At 40.6% G+C, this 9605-nt stretch overlaps 1 non-coding gene across 1 annotated transcript; it reads right to left on the bottom strand.

The window, feature by feature from the left end:
• Positions 1-230: 230 nt before the first annotated feature.
• Positions 231-302, bottom strand: TRNAE-UUC (transfer RNA glutamic acid (anticodon UUC)). Its single transcript has one exon. It is a non-coding gene; the product is annotated as a tRNA-Glu (tRNA).
• Positions 303-9605: the final 9303 nt, after the last annotated feature.

Below are 9605 nucleotides of genomic sequence, written 5' to 3'. Positions count from 1 at the left end.
ACAGAGAGGGTGATCATGGGACCTGTCTGGATTCTCACATGACTTCACACTGTCCCCAACACAGGAGCAATTAGGGCTATGGTCTGAAGGAAACTCTTTCTTTCTTCCTTCCTTCCTCCCTTCTCTCCTCCTTTCTTCTTTCTTCCCTATTTCTTTCCTTCCTTCCTTCTTCCCTTCCTTTCTCTCTTTCTTTCTGAATGTTGGCCATGCCACACAACTTGTAGGATCTGTTCCCTGGCCAGGGATTGAACCTGGGCCACAGCAGTGAAAGTACCAAATCCTAACCACTAGGCCACCAGGGAACTTCTAGGAACTATTTTCTTAAGAGACATTTTGTGACTGCACACCCAGGTTACCCAGACTGGATGAGGGAGGGAGCTGTGGGGTATGTGATCAGTTCATGGACCTTCTTCTGATGGGTTGGTGATGAGGTAATCGGGAGTCAGCATCATCAAACTTCTGGTTCCAACCCATCTGGGGTCTACATGCTTGTAGGCAGTGCACAGTTACTTCTTCCACTTGGTGGGGGTTTCAATTTCTGTAAAACAATTCAAAGCAGCAGTCCCCAACCATTTTGACACCAGGGACTGCTTTCATGGAAGACAATTTTTCCATGGACCAGGGCAGGGGGTGTTTTCAAGATGATTCAAGCACATAGCATTTATTGTATTATTATTTGGTGTGCCCAAATCATAAAGTGGAGCTAAGAAACAGGGAGAGAGCCATTCTGCATTTCTGTGGGGATTTCAATGCCACACAGAAACCTAAAGATGGGCATCGTTAGAAGAATCAAAAGACAGGACTTGACTTAAGTATCATTGACTTCACAGCTGCCACTGTTCAAAACCCAGTGGAGTGCTCCCCCAAATGGTGCAGAGGGCTGCGTGTAAGGGATCATCACAGAAAGCAAGGAAAGCTTAATTTCTAAAACTGAAAATTCAGTTGTCAGCACATGCCAGGCTTCCCTTGGGAGCCCCACACACCTGGAAAGGTCTCTGTGGGACTGCTCCAGGCCCCACAGAGCAGAGGAGGGACAGGGGCAGAAACCCCAGGTCCTTGCCCTCCCCACGCTTTGCTCTGCATCTACAGATGGGTAAGGAGTCGCAGTAACAATCTTCATCATAAATGCTAGTTATTGGTCCCAAGGGGGACCAGCCAAGCAAGAGCAGAGAGAAATGAAGGCTTTTTGCTTTTCCAGGACTAAATGCCAAAGTAAAAGTTCAGAGAGCAGTAGGTAGTGATCATTTCTACATGGGTTTGTTTACTGCTGATCTCAAACTCTTCTAACACACCTGATGCTGCCTCTCCGTCTGTGTAATAGTCTACTTGATGGAGATTCCCAAAATTTTGATATATGAAGATCAAAAGAGCTCAGTATGGTACAGAGAGCATATAAAAGCACACAAAAATGAAAGGTTTGGTCTGTACCTGATGGTCAAATAGCACAGCCATCTGTGACTTATACTTTATTCAGATGGGTGGCAGAAAGAATGCAGTAACTCTTTGTGAATTTGCTAGGTCAATAACAAGCTGAGTGACCGTGAGCAAGTCTTTTAAACTCTATAAGCCTCACTATCCACCTCAGTAAAGGGAAAGGGTCTGTAAGGTCTATTTCATGACCTTAGGGTTCCAGATAGAAGATGCCAGGTCTTGACAAGTGTGGTTTAAAGTACCGTCTCCTTGGAATGCCGAGGGAGTTACATCACCCTGCGCTTACAAGCATCCAAATGTTGACTGAGATCTTCTGTAAGCAAAAAGAAACACTGAAAAGCCTTGTCAGGCATTTTGTAGTCATTTGGCAATGCAGATTTGAATGTGTCTATCTTGAGCATTCCCAGATGTTTATACCATTTGGACGTGTGGTAAAAAGTTAATGTTTCACTTAATGAGATGCATCCAGGCCCCTTTCTGGCATTAGAGCCACCGTGAGAGGTGGAGGAACAGGGCAGCTGGCCTTCATAGTGAGAATGACACACTGTAGTCACCAGTCAATTGATGACATTGGCCGTTTGAGTTTAATCTGGGTTCATTCATTGGTTCCTCAATAAACTGTTACTGTTTCACTCTCCTAAGCGAAGCGCTGTGCAAAGATGTGGGAAATGCAAAGGTGTTATCCCTGCCTTCCATGAAGGTGAAATCTAATTTTGAAGAGTTAGGCAACTGATTATAAAAAAGATAATATACCGTGAGTGTCAGTCACATGATTCTAGGCAATACGTGACGCTTATCTGGTGGATTTTAAATGTATTCTGTTTCTTTCTTCAGCTGAATAAGACATCAGTTCTAGATGGAGTGCTCCAAGGTTTTTCCAGTGGAAGTGGAATTTGAGCTGAATGTATTGGGGGGATGTAAAGAGAGGAATGAATGGAAAAAGGCTCCCTCCCGGCAGGGAAATTAGCATAAACAAGGGCACTAAATGAGGAAGTCTCAGAAGCAACCTGAATAGAGCAGATCAAATCCTGCACTGCTGCTCAGTGTGAAAACTACTTTCAGCTCGTCCTCACTCAAACTAATCCTTATACACAGCAACTTGACTGAGAGCACTGGTTTCTCTAACCAGAACTACGCATTTCGTTAAATTAAGTGGTTGGTTGCCAGACTTAAGTTTAGAGATCTGTAAATCCAATCTTTCCACTAACACAAGAAAAAAATACATATCTATAGACCTCATTTTTGCTCTCATCCAGCAAGAATGGAGAAGGCAGTGGTAACCCACTCCAGTACTCTCGCCTGGAAAATCCCATGGACAGAGGAGGCTGGTAGGCTGCAGTCCATGGGGTCTCTAAGAGTCGGACACGACTGAGTGACTTCACTTTCACTTTACACTTTCATGCATTGGAGAAGGCAATGGCAACCCACTCCAGCACTCTCGCCTGGAGACTCCCAGGGATGGCAGAGCCTGGTGGGCTGCTGTCTATGGGTTCGCACAGAGTCGGACACAACTGAAGCGACTTAGCAGCAGCAGCAAGAATAGACCAGCATGTAGTCCTCTCTGCCTTCTTAACTTTAGGTGGATCTTCCATGTTTAGCTATTCCACTTGTCTTAATCCACAATAAAGCCACTGGGACATGTCGGGAGCGTAAGTGCCCAAAAGCCAAACCATGAGGCTTTCCAGTGGAAACCATGTTGATAAATACCCAGACGTGTCTGGGTTGAGCAATATAACATCACTCCACTGAGCATGGAAGAAATCATGTTAGCCATTAGCCATCAGGGATACCACAGCCCTACCATAAACTTTCTTTGCAAATCAGAAAGATCTAAAACACGACATCAGCACAGCTGGTGCTGGAAATAAACTCAGGACTAACACCAACTGGACACATAAACACTGGAAAAGAAAATACCATCAACGAAAGAGACAGCCTTTATATCACACACCTCACCATAACCTACCTCCCTCACAACTGAGTTGAATTCATCCTATTCAATAAGTATTAGCCTACAACAGTCCTGATGATTTTTTATATTTTTCAGCACTCTGAGTACTTTAAATTACAAAAGGCTTTTTACAAATAAATTATCTTCATTGCAAGATTTCTACATCAATTACCTCCTGTAACACAGCAGGTCTATTATTTTAAAGTTTGGTGTTTGCTCTGTCACCTGACACATTCCACCTTTGACAAGTTTCTCTCCATCGGCAGTTTCTATTTATATTTCCACATATTAGTATAACAAATTTAAATAAAATCCTCCACTTGTATCATTAATTAGCATTTGGCAATGGGCCTGATTAAATGCCCTTGGCAGCCAAATGATTTAAGTATCTAAAAGGTTATTTTTATCATTTATTAAGAAAGCCTGTTAGAGAACTATTACCACCAACTTCCCAGTAAGGGGAACTCTTCGGAGTGTAGAGCAGCTTTTAATGCCCGTCTCAGGGCTGTGATGAGTAACCAGCAGTCGGCATGGCCCAGTTTTTCCAACAGAGGAAAGTTTGTCTAAATGAGAGGAAGTGTAAATGATTTTAAATCATTTAAACTAATGATTAATAATTTCTTGTTAATCTATGCTAGAACTTCAGGAAGCAAAGTTTTATCCTCGTTAATGGTAATTTAGGGAAATGTGAATTGAGTTTTTTTTGTTTTTTTTTTGAAGTATAGTTGAGTTACGATGTTTCAGGTGTACGGCAGAGTGATTCAGTTACTGTACCGCAAAGTGATTTAGTATACATATGTATTTCTTTTTCAAATTATTTTCCATAATTAGTTATTATAAGATATTGAATATAGTTCCCTGTTCTATACAGTAGGTCTTTGTTATTTATATAGTAATGTGTATCTGTTAATCCCACACTTCAAATTTATCCCTCCCCACCCCAGCAACCCCTTTTCCTTTTTGTAAAGCATAGTTTGTTTTCTATGAACCCATTTCTGTTTTGTAAATAAGTTCATTTGCATAACTTTTTTAGGTTCCATATAAAAGTAATACCATATGATACCTGTCTTAGTCTGACTTGCTGCACTTAGTAAGATCATCTCTGGGTCCAGAGACCCACTTGCTGGAACTGGCATTATTTCATTCTTTTTTGTGGCTGGTAATTTATTTAACCAGAAGTCTTAATCCACACTCTTCTGTGAAGCCAGATGTACTTCTCCAAACAGCCTTACGGCAAACAGACTGCACTGGGCCTCCAACACCTTTGCTGTCTGACCGGGCTCTCATCCACAGGGCCCCTGTGCACTGCTGTGTCTTGAGCAACTAGCCCAGGGCCTGGCACATAAGTACTCCATAAATACATGTTATGAAAACTACTAGTCTATATTACACCTTTTAAGAGAGGATGGCAAAAAAATAAAGTGGATTCTCATTTATTTTTTCACTTGTTTGTGATTCCATTTAAACATCAGACATAGCTCTAAGAAGAGAATAATGTGGAAGAATATTTGAAGCAAGCAAAGCAGCAAATCTTGGAAAGTCAGCCACTGCAACAGTGTTATCGTCCCCCTTTCATGAAACGGTCTACGTAACAAAGAAAGAAGGAGTAGAGGTAAGAAAAGAGGGAAAAAAGAAGAGACATCCATTTTTACTTAGCATAGGAATATACAGTATTGTGCTTAAATATTATCACTTCAGTAATCTATTGGACCAAGAGCTTCTGAAAATTAATATGTATTGTATAAAATGAGTGAAAATGTTCACTTGCTGTCAGTTTTCCAAGTACAGTGTTGCCTGGTTTTCTGACTCATCAGGAGAATTAGAAACAATGTCCCACGATGAACAATGCTTTGGTGACTAGAATATAGGCAGAACACTGCAAATGGAGCAGTTGACTTCCTAGAGAATTTCCTGGGCTTTTGCATATGAGTAAATATTTGCTGAGCAAAGAGATTTAAGACATAGAGACTTCTTTCAGAGAGCTTAAAATATGGTTGTCTTCAGGAAGAATCTTGGGAGGAAAAAAAGAAAAAATATAAAGAGGAATCTGGGTTTCAAGAAAATCTTCAAGAATGAAATAAAAAAAAAAACTAGAAACTTCCAGGACAGGATATGAGAGGAAACTACAAAATATAAGGCAGATAGCACCTGAAAGAACCCCAAACTCTAGGAGAAAAAAAGCTCAGAAATGTAATCCACCACCACCTTCAGTCACAGGTGCCCTGTTATTCAATTTTAGCAAAAACTTTAAATAGACATATATATATACATTTATAAGTTTTATATATATATATAATTTATATAATATATATATAGGAGGAAATGAATATAAATCTAAGCTATATTGTGAATAAAACATTTAGCCATCAAACCAGTTCGTAATCAGAAGCTGGCTACTTTTCAAATACAATTTAACAGTGAATGAGGAGAATTTTAGATCATGTGTAAAAGAGGCTTGAATAATTCTCTGAATAGCAACACTAGGTTTTATAAACACAGATAATACACTGTTCAGTAGACTGGGTCCCCTCCATCTTAGGAGACTTCCCCTGCATTATTTGCAGCCCCTTACTTTTCTTCAGTTTCCTTAGCGCTACTAAAAAGTAAACAACCCCAAAAAGGGTTCCTACCCTTTTCCTTGGAACAGTTATGGCAAAAGCATCAGACCAATAGACTGACTGGTATAAGCTTACTCTCTGCTGGAAGAGAAAAAGATAGAGCAGGGATCTCTGTTGAGGGTTTTCTACCTGCCAGGTGCTAAATGGAGGATATTATTTGTATCCTCTCTTAATCCTTATGACAACCCTGCAAATTTGTGTTTATAGCAACATTATTCCTATTTTTCAGATAAAATAATTAAGAATCAGAGATTTACTAGTTTCCACCATGCTAACCATTAGAGGAAGTAGGATCTGATCACAGGTCATTGGACTGAAAATATCTGTGTTCATCCCACTGACCCATGCAGCATCCTTTCCTAGAGAAAGTTTTCCGTAAAACCACCGCATCTCCATTCTGGGCTACAGATGTGCATTCAATCCTGTCTGACCTCCATCACGCTTAACTGAATGACCACTACCAGTGACTTGTCCTTGGTGGTTTTTATAACCTGTACTCTAGATACAGTCACACATCCACATATGCTTCTTGGGTGTACTTTTTAGGTAGCTCTCTGATGAAGCTAACATTGCCTGTTTTATAGATATTACATTTGTTTACTTGTCTTACGCTGGCAGTCAGCTCCACCACCATCATCAACAATATCAGATTGTATCTGCAGCCCCCAACACAGTGCCTTGCAAATTACTAGCAGTAAATGGGTGCTGAAGTAACTGAAATCTACTGAACTGAGTTGGATTATTCTGAGCTATAAGATCAAGTTGTATAACCCACATCATATTTGATTCAAATAATTATTGAGCACCAACTCTGTGCCAGATGATATTGTATTTTGTAGCACTATCCATGATATTTAGTTTTTCTACAGTATCTTTTAAATAGTAAGTGAGACCTCATTGATTGCGATATCATTATGGATCGCTATGTCTTAGAGATATTCTGGTATTTGATATCTTCAGATTTTGCCATTCAGAGCTGTAGGTCAGTACTGTAAACAAGTCTTTCTATGTGACTTTCCCCTCCATGGGTAAAGCAAAAGCGTGAACATTTCACCCTAATTTTTTTTATGAAAACTCTGCTCTTGAGTGAAGTGGGGGCATTGCAAGTTTGAAGGAAGGTGGGGGACCTGAAACAATATCAAGATGCTTCTGTGATTTAGTCCCTCTCCTGCTCAGATTTCCCCTCCACCTTTTGTTAGAGTTCTGAGAACCACAGTTCCCGAGTAATGAAATCCACTGGTTCCTGATCACTTTCCTGCCTGGCCATTCTGATTGTTAAGATATGCCATTTTCTGTGTGGCCATTCTGATTATTAAGATATGCGAATCCTTGGGGACACAATTAAAGAGACACTGAGATGCTTTCATCAAAGGACAGTCCGTCTGCTGCAGCTCTACTGCTGTGTGTGCAGGCTTACTGCTTGGCAGTCCTTTCATGTCCCGGAGTCAATCTGTGTTTAAAGGATGGAGGTGAGTGGGCAGGACAGGGCAGTTTATCTTTGCTGCCTTCTCATTTATTATCACACTGCTCTCACACGGCACTACCTCAGCTGATCAAGATCAAGGACCACATATCACCAGAGTTGTTGGGATGAAAGGCAAAAGACATTCTTTGTTCAATCTACATAAGAGTATTTAAAATAATCATGGCAATAAATCTGGTGGAAATACCCAAACATGAGCATGGCTTATTCGTGACAGGAATTCAAGAAGACAGGAATTCCTGTATTGATTCAAGACAAGAATTACTGTCTTCCTTTATTTTATTTATTTATTTATTTTTGCTAGCTTCCCACAGCACTCACAGACATCTTTTCAATATATGAATATTCTCAATTATCAGATCAGCCTGAAAAATTGTGTCAGTCCGAACACTCTGCCTGCAGCCAGCACATCTGTGCCTGATTTCAAACAGGGAATGGCCAGTTAACAGCAGGAGAAGCTCAGCTCTATTCTCCTTTCTGACATAAGGCCATAACCCTTTGAAAGACATCAGAATAAAGAGGTTCCACTAAAATAGCATTCATCCAAATTGTGCCTTCTCTCTCTCCCTTCTAAAATTCAACACAATCCAAATGTATTAGGTGCCTATCATGTTCCCATAAGGTCAAAGTGAGGAGCCAGAAAAATAAGAGTGGAAGAGACAGAGGCAGATAAGAACTTGGAGAGATGAAAGAAAAGCGGCTGCAAGGAATTTCTGAGGATTTTTCAAAATACCAGCAATCAGACCACTGAAATCAAAGAACAAAATTACGAAAGCAGACATTTTTTTCCACCCATTGAAAAGCCATGAAAAGTCAATCAACATAAGTGTGACAGCCCAGGACCCTGAGCACAGAAAACTTGAAACCAAATTCTGTGCCAGGAAGACAGATGGAATTCATCATTCCTCTGCAGTTTGCTGAGAAAAATGCACAGGGATCTGCATACTGCCCCTTTGAATTATGACAGTAACATCATTTAACACAGCCATTAAATGCAAGAGCTGTAACATGTATAACAACCCTGTGTAGGTGACGGAAGTCTGCTGAAAGATACCCAGGACATTACCAACTTAGCTGGCAGACTGAACTAAAAAAACCACACAGGGCTCCCCCGCAAAGCTGAAAACCTGTCAGTTCCAACTACATCTATTGAGGAGACACTGCATACTCCAACTAGCATCATTCGATAAGCACGTGACCAAAAGTGTGAAGAGTGGCAATCCATGTGCCAAGTTCCCACTAGATAGCATAGGCGGTGGGTGTCAGAGGACAGTGGGGGAGGTTTGTGTGACCTATCCACTTTGAAAACAAGACACAGTTTTTCTAGGGGTCTCTGGCATAGAGCATTTTTGCTGCAATGAAATGTTATCTCCAAACAAGCCACTCCAGCACACAACAGCATGAGCTAACAAAGCCTGAAGTCCAGTGGAGGCCACCTCCTCACCCTGTTATATTATCTGAGGCCAGTGGCCAGTGTTGCTATGACAACCTTTCAAAGTAGCCTTACTAGGGACCAAAAAATAAAAAACCACCTTCCAAGCACAGATTATGTCTACAGGACATGAAAGAGGAGGTCAATTCAGTGGAGGGTAGTCAGGACATTTATTTAGAGAACCTCCACCCCCAATTTTGAAAATTGTCAGAAATCTTCACTTATGCTCTCAAGAAAAGTATGGAGAAATTTCTTTATAAACGTTTATAAAATAATTACATAGGACCCCAAAGGTTTGCCCTTTCTGATTCCTAGGATCAAAATGTAATTTCCTCTGTTGCAGGACAAGCATCCCCCATTGCAGGAGATTTTTATAGCCCCCTTGATATTCGAACCCCGTAAGAGAAGAACTCTGATGCATAAAAGCAAATGGGAAAGAGAGACAAGAAAGTTCCTGGATCGCAGTGCCTCCATGGACAAGGACAATCAAAACAAGACAGAGAATGAAGGACTTTTTCTCTGTTTCTGATTCTATCAAGGAAAAAATTACTTTCCTTAGTAATTATTTATTTTCCAGTTTCCACACGTGGTTTCTCGTGATAATTGCTAACTTTGTGAGATGTTAGAACGCTGACAGTTCTGTAAAGCAAAGTGCTTTTTGACATTTATGAAGTGCTGATTCTCCATAAA

This window comes from Ovis canadensis, chromosome 17 (assembly GCF_042477335.2).
Source record: "Ovis canadensis isolate MfBH-ARS-UI-01 breed Bighorn chromosome 17, ARS-UI_OviCan_v2, whole genome shotgun sequence".
NCBI lineage: Eukaryota > Metazoa > Chordata > Mammalia > Artiodactyla > Bovidae > Ovis > Ovis canadensis.
This window is presented reverse-complemented; position numbering and strand designations above follow the sequence as displayed.